A 15788-nucleotide genomic window follows, 5' to 3' on the forward strand; every position below is an offset into this window, starting at 1 on the left:
AGGCATCATCTGTCCTTTCTGGCCACAGATTGTCTCACCAGCTGTGTTTCATTCCCCAATTCCAGGTGGATGTTATTCGATTTAGTTGTTTCCTCTCTCTGCGCAGGACACATCTGCCTATTCAGCCACCATTTTGTCTCTCTTCCTGTCCTCCTATTTTTAAATTGTCTTTTTCTTTTTCGTTCTCTAATTGAGTGCTTTTTGCTACCCTATCTTTTAATTTACACATCTGATTTGGCTTCCCCTAATCTGCTGTGTATTTTTTCCACTGTGTTCTTTATTAGAGCTGTGTCTTTCTTCATAGTTACTTTCTATTTTCTCATGTTGTTGAGCATCTGCAACATCATTATTCTGAACTCTATGATAAATTTCTTATCTCCATTTTATTTAGCTCTTCCTATGGAAAATTCTCTTGTTTTTTCATTTGGGGTTGTTTTTTTGTCTCCCTATTTTGGCTTCCTGTTGGGTTTGTGTCTATGTATTACTAGTAGGTAGATCTGGTACACCTCCCAATCTCTAGTGAAGGAGAGTGTCAGAAGCTGTTTCTGATTAGCCTTGCATACCCTATTTGGAGCCATCAATAATCCACAGCTTGTGGCTCCCTCTGCTGGGGTGGGGTAGAGTACCTTTGGAAAGGACAAAGATATACATCAAGGTCTGCTTTTCCTATCCCCAGGCCCCAAATTAGGTCAGGCAGACTCAAAGCCTCCAGAGACCCACCTCTGCCTGAAGTCTGATTGTATTCAATCTTGATTAGCCTCAGGCAAGTGGTTTTCTAACATGGTGGGGCAAATTAATTGCTTCTGCCTGCAGGTGGATTGTTATTCTGTCTTCTAATGGGCCTCAGAAACTCCATAGGCTGGGGCAATGGTTTTTCTGATAGGATGGGGCAACTGCCTTCCCCCAGGCAAAAACTGAATGGATAGCAAAGGTCTGCTGGAGAAATATGTCCTCTGCAGCATGAGGAAATGGCTCAGCACAGGAAACTGGGGTATCTGCTTTCTGAGGTCACACAACTTCAGTCTACTCTGTCCTCCCTCTGCCAGAGCCCTGAGTGGCCACACATGAAATTGTGTGCATTGGCCCTTGAGGAGGGTGCCTGCATTTCCAGCCATCTCTCCCTGGCAGACAGCAACCCTGTTATGTGAGCACCTTTCTCAGTTCTTGTGCTCTGGTATGGGGAGCCCAGCTTGGGGTTTAGGTCCCAGAGTTCTCAGTGGGGACCCCTCACCGCTGAGATATCCCTCCAGAACTTTAGTTTCTGTCTGTGGGAGCCTGCTAGCCCTTTATCACCTCCTTACTTCCTACCAGTCTCTATGTGGTATTCATTTTCCTCCTTGGTCATCAGTTTTCTCTCCAATTAGTCTTATGTTGGTTATTCAGGATGGTTTTTCTGTGAGCATGTCAGTGTAGCATCCACTTACTCCACCATCATTTTGGAATTACCTTATTAATCTATTTTTATCATTATTTACCTTATTAATCTATTTTTATCATTATTCACCTATTTTCCAATAAACAAGCCACAGAAGACTCAGAAAAGAGCTAGAGAAAAAGCAAGTTTCCTGTCTGCGATGCTCAGAGCCTGCCATGTGCATCAGGGAATGGATGCTCAGAGCCTGCCATGTGCATCAGGGAATAGCACACTGCTCCACACAGTCCAGTTTACAGGGGAGTGTGTCTGGCAAGTCTTAAAGTTTCAGATGCATTAGAAGCAGGACTTTCAACTTCATCTATACATATAAAAGCCTAAGCAACCGAACGACTGGAACAACTGGTTGCTATGAGACACACTGACCACCATGGAGTAGATGCTCAGTGCAGGAGCTGCTCCCTGGTGGTCAGTGTGCTTCCAGAGCAGGAGCACTGCTCAGCTGAGACCCGTTCCAGCTGCCCACCAGCCCTCCGGCAGCCACTCACTCCCTCAGTAGTTCTGCAGGTCCAATCTCCAGAGAATAGGCCAGGCACCAATGGACCAGCACCGCTGGCACGATGCCTACAGCACCAAGGCTTCCTGGATGTTGGCCTCAGGCACCGCAGCCACTTCCCCTCCCTAGATGCTCTGCAAGGAAGAAACAATATAAAAGTGGCCACCAGGTGGCTCCCAACAAGTAGTGCCAATGCCAGCGGACGGATCCGATTCCGGATCCTGGGCTGGCAAGGGCGTCCCACCGCCTGCCTGGAGGGCCAATCGTGTCCCAGCTTCCCCCCTCCTCGGGACCCCACCCATGCACGAATTCGTGCACCAGGCCTCTAGTATAATAATAAAACCTAGCAACAGAACAACAGGTGTCTACTAAATAAACTTCTCTGGAAGGGCCTGCCTGTCTCCCCTGAGGCAGCCCTGTAGACAGATTCCATGTCTAAGCTGAAAGGATGGGTAGAACTGCCTCCACCTTCTCATGCTCTGCTCTGTGGACACTGTACTTTCCTGAAAGGCTTTTAGCCTACATACAAACAGGCTGGCTCCTCTGCACAACCTGGTCAACTTGTCTGCCACAGAGCCAGTGAGTTTCATTGTTTCAAAGTGCTTTGTGTTTGATTTCTAAACTCCCTGACAACTCCATGTGGTTTTAATTAACTTCTTTGAATTCAGTTGTTTTCAACTCAAAAGCTTTCTTGGATAAAAATTAGCACCATCAGTGTGTGCCAGTGTGTGATTTAAACCTGTGGCTTTTCCTTTGCCATCACTGGCTGCCAAAAGATGGGAAATGCCTTTTTATCAAAGTGCTGGGTTTTCCTTGTGATTTTGTGATAGATACTAGCTGAGATGATTTTGTATGAATTTGGCTCAGACCAAATATGGTGAGGGAAGAAGAACTAACTCTGGCTTTCAAAACTAACTATGGTTGTGTTCAGACACCTGTGTTCAAGACTGCATCTTCTTTATCACGTTCAGCTAGCACTGTGATATAGGCTTTTAAAAACATGAGTTCTTGCCCCAGTCAGTTGGCTCACTTGGTCGGAGTGTCATCCCATACACCCAAAAGGTTGCAGGTTCTATTCCCAGTTAGGGCACATACCTAGGTTGCAGGTTAGGTCCCTGGTTGGGATTAGTATGAGAGGCAACCAATTGATGTCTCTCCCCCCCCCCCTCAAATAAATGAACATATCCTTGGATGATGATTTAAAAATAAATAAGTAAATAAATAAATAAATAAATAAAACACTACTTCTTTAGTGCCTAAGTGTCACTGAAGGTTCTATCTGTTGGCTTTGTCAATCTGCCAGATACAGTGTAGTCATATAATTTATTGTTCATGTGAGGACCCTCTTGAGGGTAGAAGTTAACTGGATGGGATGCCACAAGAGTAGGTGTAAACCAGGACATCCCAGCAGACAGGATAGAACTCTTCTGCCCTGTGGGCCATCACTGAGTTCTTTTGAAGGCCCCATATGTGCTGGAAATGTTGCTAAACTTTACCTGCTGATTGCTCTCATAAATTTAAGTGTATTTTCTCCCTGGAATAATCCATTAGTTCCTCCCTGGTTCATTCGATTTCAATAACTCACTATTTCAGGACCCCAGGACCCTTCCACCACGAAGTCCTTCTTCTGCTTACAATGTTCCTATTCATTTCCCCCTTCACCATCCATAGAGATCCTAGTGATTGTTCAACACCTAACTCAATTGTGTCTCTTCTGCAAAGAAGAAGCAGGTCAGGAGGTTCTTGTCACCTAAGCTCCTACAGGGCTGTGTTTGTGTCCTCCTTGGGCACTTGCCTGCTTCTATTTCATTACACTTTTACTGCTAAACTGAGAGAGGAGACCAAACACAAAGTCTGGGCTCCAAAGTAGTCATTGGATGTGAGCCCCTTGTTTTAGCTACTTCTCATGCCTTATTTTAATTCTGATCTTTTGGGCATATTGTTTTCTAAACTGTGATAAGAAATAAACATACAAGAATATTAAAATCCTTTCTATATTTGACATTTTTAAGGAACAGCCCACACTGTTGCTAGATTTGAATGCTGGCATCTCCATGTAAGAGCTGTGGAATCTTGTGCAAGTTACTTAACCTCTCTGTGCCTATAAAAGAGGGATAATAATAGTCCCTACTGCCAGGATTCTTATGAGGAATGAGTCCTCACAGAACAGAGCATGGACATATGAAATATCAGTATCTTGGCTTTTGTTATTGTTCAAGCTGCATTTCCTATTTCTTGAGGATTTATTCACATTTTTGAATTGCATTGTAACTAAGAGAAAATCCAGAGCTATCAGCACATGTCATGTAGTGAGGCCGATTGTCTACCTACCCATCAGGCACACCAGTGCTATCCACTGGAGAACGATTGCTTTGATCCAGTGGACACTTGGCAGGACAGAATGATGAAAGGAGGTTGGACACTGCAGCACAGTGAAAAGTCGCCTGAAACATGAAGAGCTGACCAGGCCACCCCACCGGTGTCTGCACATCTGTGTCCCCATCTGTAGAACAGGAACAAGAATAGTATTTATTTCATGGGGTAGAAGCAAAGATCAAATGAGATAATACACGTGGAGCATTGAGCATGGTGTCCAGTGGATGCAAGTACTCAGTATAGCTCTGATGTGTTCCTGGCATCCATCTGGGAACATGGGTGATTGTTGTTAGGAGAAGTGCACTGGGTGTCCTGCAGAAGGTGCCCTCCTACTCCCTTCAATTGTGGGGAAATTCATGGTTGGTGCCACTAAGGGAAACTCAACAACAACCTGAGAAAGTATGGTCCCTCTTTTATTAGAAGGACTGGTGAGAAGAGCATATTTTCCCTCTCTGAGCACTGGGAAGGATGGCTAACACTAGCAGCTAGAAGAGTGGTCAGGCTCAGGCAATATGACAGTGACCACTAGCAACAGAAATAGTATAAAATTAATGCCATTAAGATCCAGGCTGGATCCACACAAGAAATCTTTATTATTCACCAAGGAGAGCACGTGACCTCCTGGAGACTTTGCCAGGAGAGAAGAGGTGAGAGCACACATGGTCCTTCCAGGGGGGACTCAGAGCCACGGGTTTATTTGCACATGGTCATTGCATCCTGTGTTCCTAGAGTGAGTCACTCTGACTCTGTAGGCCTGGAGAACCAGGGGTCACACACAGTACAGGATCATAGTCCTGGGGGAAGAAGTTTGCTCACTTGCAAGTGTACCTGCACCTAATGTGTGCATCTGTCTTGTTCCAGGAATCTTCAAAGAAGGGAATTCCACCAGCTTTTCTTGCCATCTGTTACGTTCGTCTCCATTCACACCATTCCTTCTTCATCATGGCTCATGGAAAGCTAAGGTGGTCTGCATTCTCCTTCAGCAAGCTCTCTCAGAAAGCCCAAATGGCACAGTTGTCCTCAGTTAATTTTCACTTTGATCTTAATCTCACTCAAACTCTGGATATTAAAGTAGAAATAATGCTTTGTGACCTTTAACCAGGGCACTGTTGCTTCCCCACCCTCTCCCCTGTGGTTTGGTGAACCACACAGTCTTGTTCTGCAACATCCTTATTTCTGGACTGCTCTTTCCCAGCAGGGAGATGACTAATGCTAAAAGCCATGTATGACACCAAGGTTTACCAGGCACACCAAGTGCTCATTTGAGATGTACTTTCAAATAGTAATATCTGTGCTTGGAACCCAAGGTTAAATTTAGTTACCGAAAGAAGTCCCAACTTTGCCCCACCCCTCTTCAGTGCTGTGCCCTTCTCTTCCTGAGGATGCAGTGAGGATGAGTTCCGAAGTGAGCACGATGGTGCTTCTCAGAGGTGTCAGGCAGAGTGTCACCGAGTGTGGTGACTGGAGGACCTTCTGAGGACAGCCTATTGTGGAGTGGGCTTGCAATGCACTCCTCACCGGCGGAGGCTGTCGCCACTTTTGCTCTGGAGAAAGTGCATTTCAATGGCAGCCTAGGGAGGGGCTGCAGTGGAGGTGGGGATGTCATAAAGAGAACTTTCTTTAATGTTCTCCAGATATTTTGAAATAGGCTTCACTCTGCTGCCATTCCACCTGACGTCTGGGTGGCAGCTCAGGCTTTGAGGCTGTCACTACTCCCTGGTTGTGGCTTGGAGGAGGCCAAGGAACTGAAGGAACTCAAGGGTTGGTTTCACTTGTGTGGGAACAGTGACCACTAGCCTCCAAACTCTCAGCCTCCAAACTCTGTCATAGCTAAGCCCAGTCACTATCCTGACCTGTAAAGAGGAAGAAACTTGGTCAGAACACAACATTAAAGACTGAAGGGGGCCAGAGTAATGGAGAGGCGCAGAAAGAGAGGGGCTGGGTGTTTGGACAAATTCAGGGTGGAGTGATACACTGTGGGGTGGGCTGGACATAGACAGGGAGGACACTTCCGTACAGTGTGCTGTGGGCTATGTCCAGAGAACTCCTAGGGTTTTGGGGAACAGGAGTAAAAGATTAGAGTTATTTTGAAATTCCTTTTGTTGGCAGGACTGTTTGTCGAGCTAATCCAGGAAGGTCCCGGCTCTATAAAGCCACACATTTGAGTGGGTGACAGGCCACTCATCTCCACAGTACAGCCTGGGAAGGGTTTCCACCTGGGCACTGAAGGACAAGAGCCCTGCAAGAAAGGTCAAAGGCTAAGGGGCCGTTGGGGTTTGGGTTCAGTGAACAGGCAAGGGTGAAAAGTGGCAGTGGTGGGGGTGGGAGTGGTGTTAGTTTACGTGTAAACTTCATATTCTTCTGCCAGGAAAGCTGGAGTCCTGGGCCTGACTGCTGGGCTGGGTACCTTCGCTGGGTACCTTCCCTGTATCCTTGGGTTGTCTCTCTTATTGGCACTGGAAATGAGGAGAATGCTAAGGTTGAATGTCCTTTTTATGGCCAGTTTTGGTTGCTGGAACCTTCCTCTTAGAAAAGATACTGGTTCATGACTGAATGATCTCTACCCACAGAGAAAAGCCATCTTCCTCAGAGGGTCTGGGTTGGTTTCTCTTTAAAGCAATGTGTGGCCTCCAAAGGCCCTTCATAAGATGGCTGAGAAAAATCAGAGCGAAAACACTAATGTTTTTCTCTACGTCTCTTTCTCTTCACAGATGAGTTGAAATTCTTGCTTTGGGCCATATGGTGTGGATATTCCAGAAGGAAATTATATAGTGCTCTCTGTTTCTACTCAACTGCTTTTCACTTTGTCAAGTGGACCCTTTGAAGCAGCCTTCTTACCTCAGATTCTGACATGAATAATTGTTTAATTGCCTCTCAGTCTATATAAGATAAAGAACCAGGCCTCAAATTTGTATAATTCTCTTAACCAAACAATAGTGGAACCACCCAGGGCAGGTTTCAAAGAAAGGAAACAATTTCTTACATATGTTAAACATTTTATTTTTTTAAAGTCCTTTGCTCTGTAGTATTTTGTTAAATTGGATAATGCATATGAAGCACTGTGTAAATCATGTAACAATAAAGTAAGATTTTATAACAATTACTGATTTGATTTTCTATATGAAAAGCTGAAGCTCAGAGAAGGGGAGTTACAGCCCCAAATCACAGCAGTTAAGATAACACAGGTGGCCTGTCTCCTTACTCTGCCCACTCTCTCCTCTGTACCAGGCATTCCCCCCACAGAGGCTGGCTTCCGAGCAGACTGGGCTGACGTGGGCCCACAGGTGTGTTTCCGGATCTGAGCTCCCAGGCACTGACCTCGCCGTCTCCCCTTACAGGCTCAGGTGGAGATTTGCCTTTTTCCTGGTTTAGCTGCTGCCAATCACTCTTCAACAGAGCCCTTGCCCTCAAGCTGGGATAGAGGAGTTGCTACATTCCCTAAATTTAAAAAAATATATAGGTTTCTTTTTCTTTTTTTCTAATCCTCACAAGAGTATATGTTTTTTATTGATTTTTTTGGGAGGGAGTGAGTGGGAGAGGAAAGGAGAGAGAGAGAGAGAGAGAGAGAGAGAGAGAGCGAGAAACATGAATGTGAAAGAGAAACATCAACTGAATGCCTCCAGTTCACATCCTGACTGGGGATCAAAGCTGCAACCTAGGTATGTGCCCTGACTGGGAATAGAACCCACAACCTTTTTAGTGTACTAGATGATGCTCCAACCAACTGAGCCACCCAGGCAGTGCTGCTTTTTCTTTAAAAAATAAAACAACAAAAACTATCTCTGAAATAAGGTCACCAACCCATTTCTAGATTTTAAAAAGCTATTAACAAATCCTCATTTTTAGGTAGGATGTTGTCTTCAGCTTCATATGTGAAGGAGATGGCTTTAGGGCATTTCTGAGTGGGGCTGAAGCACCCACCATTCTCCCACCCTCTGCCAAGATGGAGCCTACCCTGGGAGGAAGCAGGACACAGGGCCAATGAATCAACACCAGGAACCCTGTGAAGGTTTTACTGGACAGGGACTGGGCCTAGTGCAGGTCTGTTGGGGTCCAACCCCAGCAGGTCCAGGGGTTTCCAAAGGTGTGGACGGAGTCGGCGAAGAAGAAATGACACGGAAACAGCGTTCAGTTGATCAGCAGCCTAGCCAGGTTCTGTCACCAGGTTCTGTGTTTGTTTTTTTTCTAAATACTTTAATTTGGTTTCAAACATATGTAAGCAGTACACATGTGAGTGAGGAGGCTGCTCAAGCCCGTAGGGGAAAGGTTACAAAAGATACAAATATCCATCTCAAAAGCATGAGGGTCCTTATATCCTTTCTTAAAGAGCATAAAGAGCAAGCACATTCTATACAAATGAGAGCTGTGACAAAGAATTTCAAAGTTCAAGAACTTGTCACAGTATGAGGTATAATAATGGACAAGAAGTCTTACAAGCTTCTCTTGTCCAATACTCACTGAAGTCTCATTCGTTTTTCAGGGGGACCTTTAGTGCTCACTGTCTGTTGGATGTTCTTTGTGGTCTCCTTCTCATCAGACTTCACAGTTTCTGGTGTAGGTTCTGCCTCTTTCTTTGTCTGATCCACTGGGACAGACTTTTCTCCAGACTTTTGCTGCACAAATTTGGGTGGAAATTTTTGTCTGAGGTCTAAGAGTAAAGCATCCACACGTTGCCTCTGGAAAATAGAGCTTGGTTCTTCTTTCCTTTTGGTTTTAGGTTTAACTTTTTCTTGCTCTTCATGATCTTTGAAGTGCCACCAATACCCTTTGGAAGGATGATATCGACAGTATGACATAGCTTCATCAAAAGCTGACTGAATGCCATGCACCGCAGTAAGCACTCTAGAGTTTATAACTGATCCCAAGTCTGGTGCCTGGTAGATCACTCCAGCAATGATATAGTAATCAGCCAGTGGGATAACTTGGGTAGGGGACTGCCGCTGTTGCTTCCGGATGATAAAAAGAATGGGCTCTTGAGCATGTAAAAGGATGTATTCCACTCCAACCATCTGATTTAAGTGTTCTAATGTTAGTCTCTGCATTTTGACCACTTCATTATTACACGTTCTGTTGTAAAAAGGATTACTTCTTTCTGAAAAGTAATCTAGGACACTTCCACTGTTCAAAATGGGGATCCATGTACTGTCAACCAAAGAGATTCCCAGTAGATTATCTTGGATATCCACCGCCGCCATAATTCCAAAAGTGTTCTCGGGTTCTCCTTCCGGTGCAGAGAAGACGTAACCACTATGACGACAGAAGCAGAGGGGTGAAGGTCCTCGGGACCCTGAGGAGAAATGCAGAGGGGAGGACAGTGCGGGACCCACAAGAAGGCAGGGAAGGGGAGGAGGCCAGGAGTGCAGGGGAGCTCCAGGTTCTGTGTTTTATTGTCTTGTTACATCTGTATTTATACCAGTTGATTTTAATCCTATCAATTTCTATTCCAAAGGTTAGGGTGTTTCTTATCTCCATTCCAGGGAGTAAAGATTATGTAGCTTAAGCATGATTGTTCATAGTTAAAGTGATTAACTACCCACCTGGCACTTAGTTAAGGGGTTTATTCCCTCCCTAACTTCAGGGAAAAATCCCTACCTGGGAAAACAACCTTTCTCAGAGAGGTGACCTTGGTTAAAACACATAGGGCCAAGAAGGGGAGCAAATATATTAAGAACAGTATGCCATATACGCCAGGTCCCTTGAAACATATGCTGTGCAGATGTTTCTTCCCTGCAGCGACTGTGTCAAGCAGCAAGGATGGACCGGCTTCCGGCACAGGTCTGCCTCAAATCGGCCACTAGGTAGCATGTGGGCTCTTGACTTTGTGCAGGAAAGATTTCATAACATGAGCCCAGGTGATTTTGAGAATATGTGTATTATAGCTGTGGACAGTGATAGGAAGGAAGGGCTTAGGATACAAGAAGCAACAGAAGAGAGCCTAGATGGAGCTGCTATTAGCTCACTGGAAAGTCAGAGAAAAGGGGGGCCTTAGAGACAGGATCAAAGGGTTTATGAGCCTCATGGGGTCCCTTAGAATTTAGGAGCGAGCAGAGATACAAGATGTGAGTGTGCTCTGTGAGAGTGCATTGTGAGTAGAGTATACTTGTTAAAGCTGGGGACAGTGAAACAAGGAAGGGCTTAAGGTAGAAGAAGCAACAGGAGAGAGCCTAAGCTGAGCTGCTTTGGCTCACTGAGAAGTCAGAGAAAAAGGGGGCCTTGGAGACAGTTTCAGGGGGTTAACCCGGAACGAGCTGCCACTGCCTGCTGCTCCCCTGGTTGCAAGTTGCAAGTCTTATGGGAACCTTTAAAGTTTAGGAGAAAGAGGTTCGAGGCATGGGTGTACTCTAGCGAGAGTGCATCCATAGATCCTATGTCTTGAGGCTTTTTATCATTCTTGGGGGGAGGATCCTAGGGGAGGTCTTGAGGAGGGTCTTAGCAATATTCATTAGCTTTCCAGGTGTGTCCTTCAATATGTTGATTCATCAAAATGTGCACATAGGGGAGTTAGGGTTATTATTTGGTTAGTTTTATTTTCAAAGAATGTCATCTAGGAGGGACTAGGACCTAACTGAGGCCAGTCCACCCCATGGCATTATTAAATATGAAAACCATTTTCTCTTAAGAATTCTTGGTTAGGGAAGACAAAATCTTGTGGTTCATTTGCTGGCTGTGAATTGCTCAAATTATTTGGCCTTGTTTAATTATTTTGTCTCAGTTTCCCTTATTCCATTTGTCAAGGCATTTCCCCTGCTTCTTACTATCCTGTCACAGGGGCAGTACAGGGGAGCCTGAGAGAAGGAGCTGGATGCCTTGAAGAGAGGGTTTCATGGGCATCAAAAGACACCATCAGAGTGAAAGGCAACCTAAGAAGTGAGATTGCAAATCACATATCTGATAAGGGGTTAATATCCAGAATACACAAAGAACTCTTATAATTAGAAAACAATTCAAAAACAAACAACCCCAGTAAAAATTGTGCAAAGAACTTGAATAGACACTTCTTCAGAGAAGATATACAGAAGGCCAACATGCACACGAAAAGGTGCTCAACATCACTAGTCATTAGTGAAATGCAAATCAAAACTACAATGAAATGCTACTTCACACCCATTTGGGTGGCTGTTGTAAGAAAAACAAAAATCTCTTGACAAATGAGAGAATAGCAAGTGTTGGTGAGAATGTGGAGAAACTGGTACCCTTGTTCACTGCTGGTGTGAATATAAAATGGTGCAGCCACTGTGGAAAGCAGTATGGCAGTTTCTCAATAAATTAAACAGAATTACCACAAGATCCAGCAATTGGACTTCTGCGTGTATACACAAAATAATTAAAAGCAGGGATTCAAATAAATGCAGAAGTGGGCAAAAGTGATGCAAGGAGGGCCAATCAGAATGAATCTTCAGACTTTCCTTGGAAAGGCTGGGCAGGGAGGCTGCCTCTTCTCTTCTGGACTAGAATGAGGAAACAGCTGCTGGAAGCCAGAGGGAACCTTAAGGGGAGTAAGCCTTATAAGGTGACACCGAAAAGGGCAAAGGGAAGAGCTAGAAAGAAATTGGATTCTCAGTGACATTGTTGAGCCACTGAGTCAAGCTTTGCCTGAAGTGAGCATTACCTCTAGCACTGTTGGTTACTTGACCTAACAAAATCCCTAATGGTTTAAGCCATTTTTAGTAAAGCTCTCTGTTACTTGTATTCTAACTGATAGAGTTTATTGATGATACATTAGTATACAACTTAACAGTTTAAAAATCACAGTATCCAGCTTCATTTTTACAACAGGGATATTCAGAAATTTATTTCGACAACATAAATGGATCTTGCAAATATTATGCTAAACAAAACAAGTCAGACAGAAAAGTTAAAAGCCTATGTTTTCACTCAGATGTGGGATATAAAACTGAAAGAAACAAATAAAAAATAATAATAATTTTTAAAAAACCCTTATAGACACAAGCAGCAGAATGATAGTTACCAGAAAGAAGGGCAGAGGGTGTCAAATATTTGGTGATGAAAGAAAATTTGATCTTGGGTGGTGGGCACACAATGCAATACACAGAAGATGTATCATAGAATTGTACAATTGAAATCTAGATAAACTTATTAACCCATCTCACCCCAATAAATTTAATTTGAAATAAAAGAAATACAAAAAAGAAAATAGAGACCATGAAGGCATTGCCCTAGGTTAAACATGGTTAAGTAGAAAAGTTATGTGAGGACAGAAGGTATGGACATGTTTTAAAGTTCTCTTCTCAGGGTTTTTTACATTATTTGTCAACCAGATGTAATAAATATTTGTTAAATAAATAAATAAATCAAAGAATAGAGGAGGGATGGTAAAAAGAGTGATAAGTTTTATTTTATTTTTTTGTTTTAATCTTTATTGTTGAAAGTATTACATCTGTGCCTTTTTTCCTCTCATTGAGCTCATCTAGCCACTCCCACCTTCCACCCCAGGCCTTCACCCTAGTGCCTGTGTCCATTGGTTATGCATACATGCATGCAAGTTCTTTGGTTGATCTCTTCCCCTCCCCCCACCCTCCCCTGGCTTCCCTCTGTGGTTCAACAGACTGTTCCATGCTTCCATGTCTCTAGATGTATTTTGTTCAACAGTTTGGTTTTGTTCATTAGATTCCACATATAAGTGAGCTTATGTGACACTTGTCTTTTTCTAACTGGCTTATTTAGCTTAGAATTATACTCTCCAGGTCTATCTATGCTCTTGAAAATGGTAAGTTTTTTGTTTTTTACAGCCGCATAGTTATTCCTGTTGTAAATGTACCACAGCTATTTTATACACTCATCTACTGATAGGCACTTGGACCATTTCTAAATCTTAGTTATTATAAACTAGAGGCCCAGTGCACAAAAATTTGTGCACTTGGGGGGGGGGGTCCCTCAGCCCGGCCTGCGCCCATTCACAGTCCAGGAACCCTTGGGGGATGTCCACCTGTCGACTTAGGCCCACTCCCTGGGGGATCAGGCCTAAGCTTGCAGTCAGACAACCTTCTGGCAGCCAGAAAGCCCTCGGGGGATGTCGACTAAAGGCTTAGGCCCCCAAGGGATCAGATCTAAACCATTAGTTGGACATTCTTAGTGCTGCCACGGAGGTGGGAGAGGCTCCTGTCACCACCACTGCACTGGCCAGCCATGAGCCAGCTTCTGACTGAGTGGCACTCCCCATATGAAAGTGCACTGACCACCAGGGGGCAGCTCCTGCATTGAGCGTCTGCCCCCTGGTTGCCAGTGCTCATCATAGCAACCGGTCATTCTGCCGTTCAGTCAATTTGCATATTAGCCTTTTATTATTATTACTAGAGGCCCAGTGCACAAAAATTTGTGCACTCGGGGGGAGGGTGGGTCCCTCAGCCTGGCCTGTGCCCTCTCGCAGTCTGGGACCCCTCAGGGGATGACCACCTGCTGGCTTAGGCCCACTCCCTGGGGGATTGGGCCTAAGATGGCAATCAGACATCCCTCTGGCAGCCCGGCAGCCCTCGGGGGATGTCCACTTGCCAGCGGGGAGCAGGCCTAAGCTGCAGTCAGACATCCTTAGAGCTGCTGAGGAGGCAGGAGAGGCTCCCACCACCACCGCTGTACTGGCAGCCATCAGCCTGGCTTGTGGCTGAGCAGAGCTCCTCCCATGTGAGAGCACCCTGACCACCAGGGGGCAGCTCCTGCATCGAGCATCTGCCCCCTGGTGGTCAGTGTGTGTCATAGTGACCAGTCATTCCCAGTCCTTCTGCTGTTAGGGTCATTTTGCATATTACCCTTTTACTATATAGGATAGAGGCCTGGTGCACGGGGATTGGGGCCGGCTGGTTTGCCCTGAAAGGTGTTCTGGATCGGGGTGAGGGTCCTGCTTGGGTGCCTGGCCAGCCTGGATGAGGGGATGATGGCTGTTTGCAGCTGGTCACACCCCCTTCAGGGTGGGGGGTCCCTACTGGGGTGCCTGGCCAGTCTGGGTGAGAGGCTGAGGGCCCGTTTTCAGGCTGGGCGGGGTGACTGAAGCTCCCAGCCTCTCCTTTTTTTCTTTTTTTCTTTTTATTCTGGGATTTATTTACCTTCTATGGCTGTCACTGGAACTGAGAGACAGCTTTAGCTCTGAAGCTCGGCTCCAGCTCTGAGACCTTGGCTGCTGAAAGCAGGTATCTGGGTTTGTTTGGCTTCTATAATTGAAACACTGTTGCAGCTTCAGCTCTGAGGCCCGGCTGGCTGAAAGCAGGTTTCTGGGGTTTGTTTAGCTTCTATAATTGCAACATTGTTTCTTAGGGTGCAGCTCAGAGGCTGGCAGCGGCAGGCGGGAACCTTGGCTTCCTCCATCACTGGAGCAGCAAGCCTCCTGTTCGCTTCAGCTACCTGGTTGCCAGCCGCCATCTGGGTTGGCAGTTAATTTGCATATCGCCCTGATTAGCCAATGGGAAGCATGTCAGAGGTACGGTTAATTACCATGTTTGTCTATTATTAGATAGGATGTCCCTATTTCCCCCCTTTTGGCCCCTCTACCCAGCTCTTGCCCCCCACTTCTCTCTGGCCATCACCATACTGTTGTCTGTGTCCATTGGTTGTGCATATATTTTCTTTGGCTAATCCCTTCTTTAAATTCACTTCTTTAAATTTTTATTTTCAGATAAGTGCTTATAACTGCACTATTATATATTTTCTATTATATCATTTAGAATTAAGATATTTTTAAATTGAACCCTTGTAAATTTTAGCACAATTTAATAAATTATGCTAGAAGCAATTAGGAGATTTTTCATGTAATGCAGATACATTTCAATTAATATTTTATTAATTTTTAAATTTTTTAATATTTTAATTTGAAATAATATCATACATGTAAAAAAAAACTATAAAATACTACAGCATATTATATGTACCCTTCACCCAATTTCTTAGGTGTTAATAATTTAAACATAACCATTATACAACTAACAAAATTTGGAATATATTTTTTTTATAATCTCTTTAATGTTACTTAATTCATTTACTTTGTTTTTGTTAATCTTCACCTATGGATATTTTTCCATTGAATTTTAGAGAGCGTGAAGGGAAAGGGAGAGACACATTGATTGGTTGCCTCCTGCACATGCTTTGATAGGGACTGGGGATCAAGCCAGCAACTGAGGTACATGCCCTTGACTGGAATCGAACCTGGGACCCTTCAGTCCACGGGCTAATGCTCTATCCACTAAGCAAAACAGGCTGCAATTTAATTCATTTACTTTTAATCTATATGTGTCTTTATATTTAAAGTGGGTTTTGTTTTTGATTCACCCTCATAATCTGTCTTTTAATTGATGCATTTATGCCATGACTTTCAGAGTGCTTACTGATAGAGTTACTACCATATCAGGCAGCTGCTGGGGCTTCTGGGGCAGGCCTGCCTTGCTGCCCGGGACCCACTGATGGGGTCCCAGGGGGGCAAGGCAGGCTGGCTGCTGGGGCTTCTGGGGCGGGCATGCCTTTCCAACCCAGGACCCACCG

The 15788-nt window shown here is 44.7% G+C and overlaps 1 pseudogene across 1 annotated transcript; it reads right to left on the reverse strand.

The window, feature by feature from the left end:
• Positions 1–8617: 8617 nt before the first annotated feature.
• On the reverse strand, positions 8618–9542 carry LOC102421332 (annotated as a pseudogene). The gene has a single exon (XR_001347510.2). The product of XR_001347510.2 is annotated as a mediator of RNA polymerase II transcription subunit 6 pseudogene (transcript).
• Positions 9543–15788: the final 6246 nt, after the last annotated feature.

The sequence above is a fragment of the Myotis lucifugus genome, unplaced genomic scaffold (genome assembly GCF_000147115.1).
Source record: "Myotis lucifugus unplaced genomic scaffold, Myoluc2.0 scaffold_19, whole genome shotgun sequence".
NCBI classification, from domain to species: Eukaryota; Metazoa; Chordata; class Mammalia; order Chiroptera; family Vespertilionidae; genus Myotis; species Myotis lucifugus.